At 38.1% G+C, this 15,901-nt stretch overlaps 1 pseudogene across 1 annotated transcript; it reads right to left on the bottom strand.

The window, feature by feature from the left end:
• Positions 1-3,726: 3,726 nt before the first annotated feature.
• Positions 3,727-15,693, bottom strand: LOC308412118 (sterile alpha motif domain-containing protein 9-like; annotated as a pseudogene). Its single transcript, XR_013974702.1, has 3 exons — positions 15,542-15,693; positions 11,020-11,081; positions 3,727-9,465 (listed from the first exon to the last, which is right to left on the bottom strand). The product of XR_013974702.1 is annotated as a sterile alpha motif domain-containing protein 9-like (transcript).
• Between the last annotated feature and the right edge of the window lie 208 nt (positions 15,694-15,901).

Here is a 15,901-nt window from a genome sequence, read left to right as displayed (position 1 = left end):
GCCGTCTAGCCCCATGCACGGGGCGATCGGCGGTAGCTCGTTAACGGAGATTTGCCATGTTGTGGTGTTAAGGTCATTTCAACGAGATTAACCTGAAAGCACTAGTGGGAACACAACGAATATGACTGCACATTTACGCCGACATCATCCTAGTGCAAAGACAAGTGGAAGCAGAAAAAAAACAAGCAAGCATGCTACTAACTTTAGCCGAGTCATTTAGACAGCTGTTAGCACATGATTCTCCTTATGGGGACCTGATATGTTTAATATGCTGCTGAGAATATAGCCCAGAAGAAGTGGATAGTATAGCTTTTATTTTGGAAAGAGACATTTCTCTGTAATAAACTCTCTTTTACAAAGATGAGTGATTCCTCAATCAGATACAGGGCTCGCAATATCGCTAGCCCGAAGTCCCGGGGCTAGCGATTTTTTTTTTTTTTTTTTTTTTTCAGTCGGTTTACCAAAATCTATCTCTGCCCTGCCCGTCGGGCTATTGTAGGAAGGAAAATATATATGTCAATGCTTTTGCATTCTTTCAGAAATGTAGCTGGGTAATTATGTCATTGGCATCGGTGAGCCACTGTCAATATGTGACATATTGCAATCGCGTTTGAATTTGCGCTTGTTTTTTGCTTTCACTTTGCAATCGCGTGAACTGTGTATAGAGAGCGACAGCACTGATCTGTGAGTGATGATAATTTGTGCACCAATTCCTCTGACATCGTCTTATTAATTGTTAGCTTACTATGCAAACATGACAAGTGAAATCTCCCGCAGCTTAAACATGTGAGAGGTTGATCGCGCAGAGAATCGCTGAGCTTATGTGAGTGCGTGTGTAAAAGCAGCAGGATATATATTTGACTACAATGACCTGGATGACTGAGAACCTTCACAGACAGATTTTAGTTCTGCTGAGCCAAATAAGACAGGTCAGGGTGAAGAAGTGACAGCCAAAGAAAAGCTTACCACAAAACGGAGAAGTTATGACAAATCAGACTATAAGGCAAAAAGAAAGTGCAGCTGTATGGTTTCATGGACAAAAGAATTTCTGTGGCTGCAATATGACGAGCTATATAACCAGGGCTGCACATAAGTGGTCCGCAGGTGCACATTCGCTGTCAAAATAAAAAACACACACAAGGGTTAGGGTTAAATTTAAAAACTGTACTTTTGAGTTAAAATATATATTTATAATTTTAATAAATGACAAATTAAAAAGGCATGAACATTTTTTTTTTGTATCGAAAAAATATCGAACCGTGACACCAAAGTATCGAACCGAACCGTGAATTTTGTGTATCGTTGCACCCCTAATATACAAATAGCATAAACAAAGTAAAATAGAGAAAATTGTCCAAAATGTTTCAGCACATCTTTTAACTGGAACAAAGTCTGAGCACATTATCCCCATTTTAATTTCACTCCATTAGCTACATATACATTTAAAGGTCATTTTAAAAATTCTCTTATTGTTTTTTTTTTTTTTTTTAAATCTGGCTGCTCCAAAGTTGTGGAATGATCTGCCCTTGCACGTTAGACAGGCCACGTCTTCTTAAAGTATACTTATTCGCTGAAGCCTTTGGCACTGTTTAAGGGGCTCAATTTGTTTTAACATGTTTTGTTTTATTTTAGTTATTTATTTTTATCTTATTTTATTTTTACTTTGCTTATGCTATCTGCATGTACAGCACTTTGAGCTCTGGTTTTATGTTAAAGTGCTTTATAAATAAAGATGGTATGGTAGAATTAGAAGGAAATAGAGTCAACTTCTTAAAAGGTCATTTTCTCTTTCAAGGAATCCTTCAATAACACACTCTATCCGGTTGTTCAGTGATGACGCGACGAATCCTACTTCTGGGTCTAAAGTAGTCTGCGTTTAATATAGCTTTTGTGTTGTTAACATGTTTAATGTTATGTATTTTCTTCTATTTGATCTCAAAAAGCTCCTAAAACAGTCAGTGACCACTGTTGACCTCCCTCGGCTTTTATTACCGCTAATCATTTATTTAAGCTCAGTTTTTAAAACCTTACGATGTAACTACAGCCCAGCCCATGCAGCAGTATATGAATGACTAACCTCGTATTGTGGATGGATTATCTCAGTTGTTCTCCTGGCTGAAGTTTGGTCCTTTTACAGCATCCTGCCATGCGATTACATTTGTTCCTGACCACCGAGAACACTCACATTAACTTTTATCGAGTGGGAAAAAAGTTAGCTTGTTTATATTATGCTAACATAGCTATGTCGCTAGCAGTCACGTAGCACATAATTATATACCAGCTAGCCAAACTTCAGTAACCCTACAAACGTCACTGCTGTTTAGTTTTCTGTCTTCATTTATGCTGGAAGTAATAGCAGAGCTGTACGTTTTAATTTGTTTCCAAAACCCCGCAGTCAGGACATGCTATATTGTATTTAGATAGAAGATAGAGAGCTAACTCCCTGCTAACTTCTAACTCCGTTAAATGTCATAAATTCCGTTTTCATGGATGCCTGGATGTTAAACTCAATTGTTACACCTGGTAGAGCAGAACGCTGATCATTTTATTAAAGATGAAAGACTTTAGACAGTTTTTCAACTCTCAGTAATCCCATAGTGATCGTTTGATATATGGACCTGCAGCGGAGTTTAGACCCAGACACGGCTAGTGACGTCAGACTGAACAACCGGATTAGAGTAACAAGTGTGTAGCATTGCTAACTAGCTAGCAACAAGCCCCCAACACATTGCGTATGCTAGCGGCTAATCTAGCAAACGAATTAACAAAGTGATTTTTAGATGGTGTAGAACTATAAGATAAGCTGTGTGTCTTTTTCATAACAGTGACGTGGTTGTATTTACCTTTAACGAGTTGTCAGTCATGGTAAACCCATCAACAAAAAAATGGAGCAGCCGGGTTAAGTAAAAAGTGTAAGGGGGAGTGTTTGCGGTCATGTCCAGCGGGTGTGTGGGCGGGAGTGTGACCTCAAGTCACTACTGCGCAGACTCTAGCTCCAAAAATGCAAGATGGCAGCCTCCAAAAGCGGGATATTTTGGTTTCATTTTTGCACAATGGGAGGAGGTGCTGTTGCACCGTCCATGTTTTCTACAGTCATTGATCCAAACGAAAATGGCATCTAGCTGTGCTATCAAATGCTAAGACTAGCTAAAAGTCTGTTGCATAATTTGAAATTTTAATTAATGTTTATTTTAGGCTTATGCTCATGTTTTACTGTACTTGCTGATAAGTCAGCAAGTACATTGTAGCTGTCCTGTTTTAGGATCATTAATAATTAGGGAACCATAAAATTACGGTAAAATTGTTTGCAGTCAACAGGGAGGAAAAAAAATCAAGGAATAAAGTTCCATTGATGTTACAGATGATCAAGGAAAGAAAGAATTTACACATTCCTAGTTCCTGCACACAGCAATCCAATTAAGGGATTTTCAAAGAATGGTGACACTATTTTCTGGAGAACACATTGGCCGATAAGCAGTGAGTTTTGTTGTTGATCTCTAATCAGTTCACATCATAAGTTACCATGGCAATATACCCTAGTAAGAAGTGAACTACTTTTGCAGTACAGAAAACCCTGAGTTAAACCTAAAGTTACTTGGATATGACCAAATCCTGCTTTGCAGTACAAGCCTCAGACCTTTCCCCAGCTGAAAACATTTGCCTATAAAAAGCATATGTCACCATTCTTTTAGTTTGAGCAGAACTGGAGATTTCAATTTGACAAAGAAACAACACCAGAAATGTCATTAACCTTATTTATTCATTTATTTTATACATATTTTAAGGACACTTATGTTTACTTAGTCATGTATATGAATAAAATGCAAAATCTTCAAAGAAAAAAAAGATGCACATTAAATTACTGTTTTGCACTTTTACCTAAAGAATCGTGTTGTAAGTAAAGTTAACATCTATGCAACAGTGTCATTCTTCTGACTGCAAAAAACTTTTTTACATCAGTTCCCAATCTATTTAAAAAGCAAATAGGCAAGAAAATTAAATAGTTCACATTTAATTATACTGCTTCCTTATTTATCCTGGAAAATACACAATAATATACTAGAAAAGTACACATAAAGGGCTCATACTTGGAAACAACTTTCCTGTCATGGAACATCAATGGAAAGCTGCATTAAAACTGAAAGAAGGCTCACACTGTAGTCAAGCAATACATGCTTCACTTTTAGCGTAGCTGGTAGATTTTGTTTTTCGGTGTAGTGCATCAACACTGAATATGAACCAGCTCATAAAATCCAAGTACAGTTGGTCAAGAGAACACAAGGAATACAGACAAGTAACAAACACACAGGCATATTAGCCGGAGAGGATATATCCAGCCATGACAATAATTATATTTACATTGTTATTCCTAATAATTTTTAGATTCAGAGTAATTTATGCCGTCCTTCTAATAGCACATACCATAAGAAAAAGTTGGCCCCAAAGTGTAGTTGAGATTAATAGACTAACAATGCAAATATACACTAATAGAAGTACAACCTAAAATGAGACTAATGAAGCATAACAAAATGTGACACCCACATAATCACAATACAAAGTAGTTGGATAAATAGCTTGGCCAGATTAAATACATTTACAACTAAACAAAACAGTGGTTAATTATTTTTATGACACTTGAGCAATGTTTTTTGAGTGACACTAAAATTGCATACATAATCATTACATGCTACAACTGTTTAGCTTTATTCTTTTTTTCACAAACTGAGGCTCGTGTGTTTTTTAAAAACCATCCATAGTTTTTTAACATCCATAATACTAAAAAGTAAAAGTAACTTGGATTGACACTGACAGGCAGCGGTTGTTGACTATTTTGTCACAACTATGTTGTAAGCAACAGGGCCTCTGAAATTGAACCCCAGGTAGAAGGTGATGTTTTCATTACTTTGAGGCACTGAAGGTGCATTAACAGGCCTGATATTGAACTTTTTTTCCTTGGGACCTTCAAGATACACCAATCCATCTTTAGTCCACCCAGATACATGTTTTAGCATTGCGGCAATCTCTGGAGTCTTGAATGCCTCACCACTAAACCACTTCATGCGTTTTTCAGACAACTTTGTGATTGAAGACAACGCTCTGATTTTTTTCAAACTTATTCTTGTGGACGAACTTGTCCAGCCCACTCCCATTGCCTAGAAAAAAATGAGTGTAAATCCTTCTCTTCCATGGAGGAATGTCTTTCATCTTGGTCCTGTGGCCTTTTTCCAGGTGCTCAACAGCTGTTTGCACAATTTGATATTTTTTTTTTTCTCTCTCATGCTCTGTGTCGTCATCCTCTGGCCAGAATAGCAATGTAAGCAAGAACAGGGCATTTGGCAAACATTTCATTTTATCATATGGAAACTGGTGACGAAGTGCTTGTAGAACTTTCAGAGGAGCTACTTTTTGATTTTGTGGTGACAGACAGTTCAGAGAAATATGGGCCGCTATGTAATTAACAATATCCATTTGATCAAATTTAGCTTTTAATGGATTACTGGGGTAGAGAGAAAGGATGAGCTCTAGAAGTTTTACTGCGTTCTTCTGATCAGTTATCTTATAGAGAATGGATGTTATGTTGCCACCACCAAGATGATAGATCATCATTCGTTTTTGGAAAGGAGTGAGGTTGGCTGGGATTGATTTCCGATGCTGTAGGACTGCAGCAGAAAAAGCTTCACTGAAGTACTTGCCATACTCAGAGGATTTTATTGCCAACCATTTCAATGGATGACGTATCTTCCCCTCAGGGCCTTCAGGCGTCTCTTCTTCATCTGCATCAATGTCTGTCTGGAAATAACTCAGGTCCTCTGAGATCCTTTCCAAAGTGTCTTCCATTGTCTGGCACAGTTTTTTCAAATGGTCATGAAATGGTTCCCAAGCATCTTTAACTTCCACTGGGATGTAATCTGATGTTAGGTACTTCATACACTCTGAATGACCATTGGATCTGTTTGCAAATACTTGCAATGAAAAGATCAGTTTGAGAAGGCCCAGCCCAACCTCAACTTCAGCATAAAACCCTGAAGTGTTGACATGTTGCATCTCAGCATCAGCTGCTCTCTGACATTCTTGAAAACACTCAAGTGCTCTCAGTGCAGTTTCCACAGCATCTGTTGTGTTTTGCGCCGTCTTTGGTACATTTTCAATTGCTTTACATTTTGCTTGGAACCATTTCTTATATACTTGCCCCTTTGTGTCGAGTATATAGGAGTTGTCAGGCAGCTGTTTCACTGCTGTCTCTGCCCAGTTTTTGGCCTCTTCAAATTTTTCATAAGTATAATGAAGACGAGCAAGTTGCTGTGCAAAGAATGGATCATTATGGAAACGCTCGGATGCTTCCTTGAGCAACTCGATCGCTTTATTTGGGCTTTCTTCAGTTCCACGCACATGCTCAATGAAAGGAGAGAACAAACTCAAAAAGTATTTGTCTTCTTCAGTTATTCTGGATCTTCGAATAAAAAGCAGTCTCAAAAATGTGAGATACTCATCTGTTTCTAAACTATGCTCAAAGAGCACATCCTCGTGGAGCAAATCCATCGCCAAACTGCTTTGAGTTTGTTGGGGTTCCAGAAGTTGTTGAAGAATTTCTTTTGCAACAAGTGGGTGGATGATTCTGATTGATTCAATGTGCGTCTTGTCATCTCGAAGGTGCAAGAAGACTAGCTTAGCCTGATCACTGAGGGATCTCTCAAACTCATGTCGACGAAACCTCTCTGAGACAAACTTTAAGGCAAGCAAAGCTTCACAGTGAGACTGAGAGATGAAAGAGTTTTGAACATATGTGTTCAGCAATGCTACATAACGAATGAGACGACATTCAACAGAGTGACGGTTAATGTCTTGGAGCAGATGTTTCACAAACTTTTGAACATAATTTTCACTGAATCCTTTGCTCATTAGAACAAATGTCAGAATGAAGTTAAAGTCATATTTTTTGTTAAGTGCCTTTTGTTTTTCAGAAAACTTTCTCTTCTCTTGATCAGACAGTTTATGAGTGACAGACACATTCTGTAAAGGAGACTCCTTGCATTTTTTCTCTGGATCATGGGAGCGTCTGCAGCTCAACAAAATGAAACATAGAGTACCATACTGGATTTGTCTTTCGTTTATGGCACCCTCTAGTTCATTCCTGAGATCATCTAGATATTCTTTGTCTGAGTCTTCAGTGAGGAGCAGCACAGGAAGACATCTCTGTGGATCCTTTTCTTCATATTCTCTTAGTTCAACTGCATGTTGTGCAACAACAGAAACTGGATATGAGGGCTTCACAACCGCACACCTTAGACTTTTTCTGTTGTTCCACAGCACTTGTCTTGCCACAGTGCTTCCACCACTTCCTGGGTGATGGTAGATGTTTATGATATTCACTGGAGTCTGGTCTGCATTATATTTCAAGGCATTGTTGAGAAGTTTGGAAGTATCGTGATAAGCATCTCTTTCAATGACCTCTCCAGCATATTTGTTCTCAGCAAGCCAGAAATGCAACCAAGTCACTCTCCCACCATGGTAGAACTGGCCTTCCGTGTTTTCTTTTTCCTCATTGATGAATTCTTTGCATGTTTCATCACAATGATTGACCGTTAGAATCTCCAGTGAGTACATCTGTTCCTCTACTTGTGTTTTAAGAACACATGTTCCTCCCACAAAGACTGGCAAGTGTTTACTGGCATGCGTTTTCACAGGTTGTATATGTTGCAGAGTTGCATTAATGTGGCTCATTTTCATCCCAACAACACTGGAATTGTTTACAGCTTCTTTCCCACATGGATCCTCTGCAAAGCTTTGCCATTTCTGGAAGTTTTCCTCTGATTCACAGATGCAGATGATGTCTTCATGACCTTCCATGTCTGTGAAAAACTCATAGAAGGTGTACAAGAGTGGTTTCTCAACTGGTGACGTTAATAGGAATATGACCTGGAATGTACCTTTTGACAAAATCTGATTACAGATCAAAGACACAGATTTTTTTAAGTTGAATTATTTTTGTCTTGATCCAAGTCATTTCATCACATGGAGCTTCATTTCCTTTGAAGTCAGTACGGCCATAGCAAAAGATCCAACTAACTTGATCGAACAAAACCATCTTACTTGTTAATTCTTTGATGTTTGTGCCAGCGGACACCTTGTAGCTCTGGAGAGAATGCATATTTGCAACACGGTCGTTAAGGTATCTACTGCAAAGACCTGATATCTTTGAGTCTGGGTCAAAGTCGAACACGCAGAAAATATTCATGTTAATCAGCCAGTCAATGTTACAAAGGTCATCAGGTTTGAATTTGTTTGTTACGAGTATGAACCATTTTTCCTTTTCAATGAATTTCTTACCACTGGTCATCAGCATGGTGAGTTTCCTTCCAAGGTCTTGACACATTTCTGGAGCAATAAGGAAATGATTTTTTTCTGCTTCTTCTCTTTGAGCATCGCGATCTTTGACTCTTTGGTAAAAGTCACTTAGGTTCTTGTCACTCACTGGCTCAGTTTTTGAACCCACTCTTCGCAAAATCATCTCTTTCTCATACTCTACTTTGTTTGCCGATTCTTTGAAATTTGGCAGACGGACTGCATACACTTTGTTCTTGACAATACTTATTAATGGCACAATGTCAACCTCTACCACATATCGCTTTTCTGTACTTTGTCGATCCATAACCTCAATGAACCTTGGCGGTCGCACACACTGGCGTATGTGTTCTGTGTCAGAGGAGAAACTCTTTTCAATGTAGTCCAAAGCATCGACATAAATATCCTTGTCTGTTACAGGGATACCAGTTATCTCACCGTGCACATATCCTCCATCCTCCTTGCTGTCCATCACACCAAAGTGTATTGTGCCATTTGATCTGATATTCATACAACCAGCTGCAAATTTAAGAACCTCTTTGGCAAACTTAGCTTGGAGTCTTGTGCGATCCAATGTAGCAGCTACAGCAAAAGACTTAAATTCGTGGCATGGCGATATCAGATTAAAAGCACCTGATTCAGGCTGCAGGATGCTGTGTTTTATAAGAAATTAGTCCCTTCTTGATCGAATGGCCGTGGTTGGCAGTCTTCCTTTGAAATCAACACACATTGTTCCTGAGCAGTTTCTTTCTCCTGATCGCTCAGTGTAGTTTGTGCTGGAGAACCATCACTTACTGTTTGAAGACACTGAACTGATTTCTTACTTTTCTTTTCCTCAAACTCAGTTCTTTTGGAACCAGTAGTTTTTTTTCTTTTCTTGACATTTTTGCTGGGAGTTGATAAGCTCATCTCTTTTCTGAATAATCAAATGAGCAGGCCCTGACTTCATGCAGATTTTTGTTTTTAGAAAGTCCTCATCCAGTGCAAGTAGGATTTGTCCATCTACTTCTTCTTCATAGAGTTTTTCTATGTAATGTTCCTTTATTCGAATTGATCTTAGCCAGGTGCTTACTTCAGATTCAGTCCACCCAGAAGCACTTGGTAACTGTTGAGGTATTTTAGCTGTGAGAGCACAAAAAAGCATGTATTTGATTATGCATTAATAAAATTAGTTAAAAAAATATGAGGTGTGTGACAATTGACAGAAATTCCATCTTTAAGCAAAATACTGACAATATAATAGTTTGCTTCTTAATTTTAAACTTATTGAAGCTTTTTTTTTTTTTTTTTTTTTTTTTTTTTTTTGGTCAAAACAATAGAATAGAATAGCTTTTATTGTCACTGTTACAAGAACAATGAAAGGCAGTTTGTCTTTTCTCCATGTGTGAAGCACACAATAGCATAAGTATTTACACAATCACAGACAAATTTACATTTACACAAGAAAGACATGTACAAGTTATACATACACCTGCAAACAGCAGCCTGCAGCAAGGAGATAACAGGGAAAAGAACAGCAAGGATAAACCAAAACAGTAGCATTATGGTCTGTATAATCAAAAAATATACTAAAGGATGCTACTGATGGTTCACCTACGAAACCTGTGAAAGTTTAACTACTAAATATGACTTATTGGGTTTTTTTTTTTTATCTGTGTGTACATATCTTTTTTTGTTCTGTTGATAAAGTCTATCCGGTCGTTAAGTCTGACGTCACTAGCCGTGTCTGGGCCTAAACTCCGCTGCAGGTCCATATATCAAACGATCACTATGGCATTACTGAGAGTTGAAAAACTGTCTAAAGTCTTTCATCTTTAATAAAATGATCAGCGTTCTGCTCTACCAGGTGTAACAATTGAGTTTAACATCCAGGCATCCATGAAAACGGAATTTATGACATTTAACGGAGTTAGAAGTTAGCAGGAAGTTAGCTCTCTATCTTCTATCTAAATACAATATAGCATGTCCTGACTGCGGGGTTTTGGAAACAAATTAAAACGTACAGCTCTGTTATCACTTCCAACATAAATGAAGACAGAAAACTAAACAGCAGTGACGTTTGTAGGGTTACTGAAGTTTGGCTAGCTGGTATATAATTATGTGCTACGTGACCGCTAGCGACACAGTTATGTTAGCATAATATAAACAAGCTAACTTTTTTTCCACTCGATAAAAGTTAACGTGAGTGTTATCGGTGGTCAGGAACAAATGTAATCGCATGGCAGGATGCTGTAAAAGGACCAAACTTCAGCCAGTAGAACAACTGAGATAATCCATCCACAATACGAGGTTAGTCATTCATATACTGCTGCATGAGCTGGGCTGTAGTTACATCCTAAGGTTTTAAAAACTGAGCTTAAATAAATGATTAGCAGTAATAAAAGCCGAGGGAGGTCAACAGTGATCACTGACTGTTTTAGGAGCTTTTTGAGATTAAATAGAAGAAAATACAAAGCATTAAACATGTTAACAACACAAAAGCCATATTAAACGCAGACTACTTTAGGCCCGGAAGTAGGATTCGTCACGTCATCACTTAACGACCGGATTAAGATGGAATGCTTAACACTTTGGAATTGGAGAAGAAAACATTAAATTGCAAGTAGGCTACAGATACTTGAAAGTTCCATAAATGCAAAAAAAAAAAGGCATCTCATAGAAACAAAATTTACTTACCCATGATTTTCTTCCTCCTTTTGTCACATTATTAGCACTGCGTTTTACTTATCACCTTTTATCTGCAAATAAATCACACAATGACATGAAGTCCTAAATAATTTCAAGTGAAGTAGGTTAAAAGATCTCAAAAAGCAACATATCATGCCACAATCTAAGGAAAAAGCTGACAACTCAACAATTCAACAATAAGAAAGAATTTGTAAAAATGGCAATGGGAGAGCTCCAAGGAGAAAACCACATTTGTTTAAAAATATCTTGATGATCCCAGAGACTTTTGGAAAAATATTTTGTGGACTGATAAGACACAACTTTTCGGGATTTTGGGGGGTCCTGCCATGTCTGTAATAAAACTAGCAGCTTCTTACGTTTGAGCATAAGAAACTGCGGTATGCCAACTTGGCAGCTGAGGCAGAGGACAGAGGCTGGAAGATCAAGGTGCGCCCGGTGGAAGTGGGGTGCAGGCTTTGCCTAATTAGACAGCTGCTCATTAAAGAAAGTTTCTTGTAGCCCCGAACTTCACCAATTGAAGATCAACCACCACAAGTTCCTTGCCCAGTCTGATTTTGTAGTTATTGCTTTGCTCTTAATAACAAAATGATGTAAATCCGTTCTGCCGAGCGGCTGTAACACTTGCTGTCTCACAGTTCATCCCTCACTGTGAACACTATTTTATAAGATTTTAATGCCAAAAAAAAAAAAAAAATAGCCAATGTTGGGGTTTGAATATATAATCTGAATGTGTATTTGCTGATTATATTGTTTTAATATAAGAGAGGCCTAACTCTGAGTACAGTCTGTGCCAAAAAGTACTGACGGGAAACTGCATGCTTTTGCAGCCAGAAAGTGAAACTAAGCAGAGTCTTTGATCGAAACTTATAGTGGTGTGACGTAGAGAGCAAGTATATAAATACCTAGGCTTCTGTTTGTGCTTCAGACCTGGGGTTGTGTGTTTTGTATTCAGGTCTCCATATCCCGGGTATGAAAAGATATTTTTTTTTGACTAAAAGACCACTTTGAGCCTTGTGTCTTTTTTAGCCGTAAAGAATCCAAAAGAACTGGATTTAATACCAAGTCTTTGGGCACATTTTGATTTTGCCATTTGGTAAATGTAGCATTATTAAAGCAAATATTTTTGATGCAAGAGCGTTTAAAACAAAACTAAAACGTATATTGTCCCAGAATCACTGTTTTAACCAAACCTCTTCTGGTTACAAAAGAAAGTTTATATGAAATCACAACAGTCCAGTGGGCTCGTACTATCACAAAGCTCAAATAATCCCAAAAATCGACAGCATGTCCTTCATCCTGTTTTCCTTCCCTCGTCCCAACCGGTCGCAGCAGATGGCCGCCCCTCCCTGAGCCTGGTTCTGCTGGAGGTTTCTTCCTGTTAAAAGGGAGTTTTTCCTTCCCACTGTCACAAAAGTGCTTGCTCATAGGGGGTCATATGATTGCTGGGTTTTTGTCTGTATGTATTATTGTACAATCTACTGTGAAATATAAAGCGCCTTGAGGCGACTGTTGTTGTGATTTGGCACTATATAAATAAAATTTAATAAAATTGAATTGAATTGGTTTCTTGAACATGACAGTGAGTTCATTGTACACAAATGGCTTCCAGTCACGAGAGCTCAATCCAGAGACCTCAATCCACAGAGCACCTGTGCGATGTGGTGGAAAAGGAGATTTGCTTCCTGGATGTTTAGCTGATACTTTTAGATATCACCTCAGGCATGGCACTTCTTTTGTTATATATTTTACTGACAGTAGTGTAACAAATGCTAGAAATCACTTTAAAGTCCAATCTTCGCTATTGTAATTGGACCCCCTTCTATAGCCCTAGTGATGGGTCGTTCGCGAACGAAATGGCTCTTAGAGCCGGCTCTTTGACGTGAATGACGCAAGCCGGCTCCTTATCGCGAGCCGTCACGTGATTTTTTTTTTTTTTTTTTTTTTTTTTTTTTTTCTCTTTCTCTCAGCCTCTCTCGCACTTTTTTCACTTCACTCTGCATGTGAGCCTTGTGCTTTACGCTGGGCAGAGGGGGGAGGGGCGGTAGTTACACTCAGTAGCACAGGAACAGAGCCAGAGGGAGAGAGAGAGAAAGAGAAAGAGAGCCAGGGACAACAACGTCACATTAGAAAGGTATCCGGTTGTTCAGTCTGACGTCACTAGCCGTGTCTGGGTCTAAACTCTGCTGCAGGTCCATATATCAAACGATCACTGTGGCATTACTGAGAGTTGAAAAACTGTCTAAAGTCTTTCATCTTTAATAAAATGATCAGCGTTCTGCTCTACCAGGTGTAACAATTGAGTTTAACATCCAGGCATCCATGAAAACGGAATTTATGACATTTAACGGAGTTAGAAGTTAGCAGGGAGTTAGCTCGCTAGCTTCTATCTAAATACAATATAGCATGTCCTGACTGCGGGGTTTTGGAAACAAATTAAAACATACAGCTTTCTTATCACTTCCAGCATAAATGAAGACAGAAAACTAAACAGCAGTGACGTTTGTAGGGTTACTGAAGTTTGGCTAGCTGGTATATAATGATGTGCTACGTGACCGCTAGCGACATAGCTATGTTAGCATAATATAAACAAGCTAACTTTTTTTCCACTCGATAAAAGTTAACGTGAGTTTTCTCGGTGGTCAGAAACAAATGTAATCGCATGGCAGGATGCTGTAAAAGGACCAAACTTCAGCCAGGAGAACAACTGAGATAATTCATCTACAATACAAAGTTAGTCATTCATATACTGCTGCATGGGCTGGGCTGTAGTTACATCCTAAGGTTTTAAAAACTGAGCTTAAATAAATGATTAGCGGTAATAAAAGCCGAGGGAGGTCAACAGGGATCACTGACTGTTTTAGGAGCTTTTTGAGATCAAATAGAAGAAAATACATAGCATTAAACATGTTAACAACATAAAAGCCATATTAAACGCAGACTACTTTAGACCCGGAAGTAGGATTCGTCGCGTCATCACTGAACAACCGGATAGTAATCATCCACAACTATTTTTCAGTTGCAGATGATAAAGGATTCAGAAAGTTTATTCATGCGGGCCTATATGACAGAGAATATGCATGTTCTTTTTGTTTTCATATTTTAATTTATATTTAATTGTGTTGTGGTTTGCAGTGTTTTGTGTTGTTTCACTTTAATTTTGTAAAAGGAAAAGGCTGAAAATTTAAATAGTTAAAATTTGACATGTGAATAGTTGATTTTTGTATTATATGATTTATTTATTACATTTTATGTGGAGTGAATAAATAAAAGTATATTTACGGTGGCGCCTAGAGACAAAGCACATAGAAACTCCGAAGCACGTAAAAACACGTACAAACTCAAAACACGTACAAAAGACAACAGAAGTGCTCCAGGATGCTGGGCGCAGTGTTAAGCTTTTGTTACCTAGTGGCTACACAATCCAGCAAGTACCAATGACCGGATTTGGTGTGTGGTAGTAACAGGTAAATTAACTTTTTTTTAAAAAAATTATTTGAATATACATGAGTACCTGTGTATAAATACACAAACAATACACACATGCTTTCAATTGTGTAATTTAAGTGATCTAGTAGCTCTGCTTTGGAAGTTCAGTTCATGCTAGAAATATGTTTTGGAGTTTGTACGTGTTTTGTCTCTAGGGGCCACCGCATATATTTATATATAAACATATGTAAATAAAACCACTGTTTTTTTACGTTAGTAATTCCTTTTGTGCATAATTTTATATTATTGTTAATAATAAATAAATTAAAGCAACAAAACAACCTGAAGAGCCGGTTCGGAGCCGAAAAATCCGGCTCTTTTTAGTGAGTCGAACCGAAAGAGCCGATTCTCTAAAAAGATCCGGAAATCCCATCACTATATAGCCCGGCCCCTTTGAAATCACATGTCAGGCATGTCGAGGCAATGTATTTCCAGAGGCACACTTAAATCTAAATCACTCAAGGACAAGGTTGATTATAGAAGTATTACGCCCAGCATATAAAGAAAAAAGTAGTGGGTGGCGGGGGTATAAACCTGATTTTGGGGGAAACTCAGAAGCGGTTTCAGATTTGACTGCTAACTGTACAAATGCACTTTTTATGGTGAAAAGTAAAATTAAAGGTAATTTTGTTATAACTGTCCAAATAAGGGCCAGCAAGCGTTTCAATATAGCTGCCACATTTCTTACACTTTGAATGAATGGTGTAGCGTTATTCATTTATTTCGTTTGATTAATGTTGAGAAACAGCGCTTGTGTTTGTAATAAGGCATTTTTCAGGAGTCATGTGAAAAAAACATTCTGTCACCGTTTTTCTCGACAGCTGCTGTTAACTGTAAAGTGTCTGAGACAACACCTAATAAAGCAAATATTTTTCATGTGCTTCTAATCTGTGACTCAAACACGTAGGCTAACTCTTACAATAAGAATCACTAAAAACTTTTATAAGAAGCCGTGATTTCAACCTACAAGTGAGACAAAAAAAAACTATTAGATCTATAAGATATGGCAAGGCAGTTATCTTACCTTGGAGAAATACCGACGGAAAACAGTCCCTGCAGGCATACAAAGAAAAGTGCCGCCTGTGTTTCAAGCCCGATATGTTATGTGTCGTTTCCTGCTATGCTGCACACGGTATCCTCGATCAGTTTCAAGTTTCGTTTTTGGAGAAACAAGCCCGCAGAGCTGCACCCCTGCACCGGAAAGCCCACAGCATAATGAGCGTCACGTGATTGTTAAAAAGAAAAAAGCTGTTTGCGTTTTAATTTTTGAAATAAAGGTATTTTGAAAAGGCTTTTTAAAGATTCAGACAAAATAAGTACCAAAATGTGTTAACATTGTATAATAGGATAGATCTAAGTAGTGTTGAAGCCTACCATATTGGAA

This window comes from Rhamphochromis sp. 'chilingali', assembly GCF_963969265.1.
Source record: "Rhamphochromis sp. 'chilingali' genome assembly, chromosome: 15".
Lineage (NCBI taxonomy): Eukaryota > Metazoa > Chordata > Actinopteri > Cichliformes > Cichlidae > Rhamphochromis > Rhamphochromis sp. 'chilingali'.
This window is presented reverse-complemented; position numbering and strand designations above follow the sequence as displayed.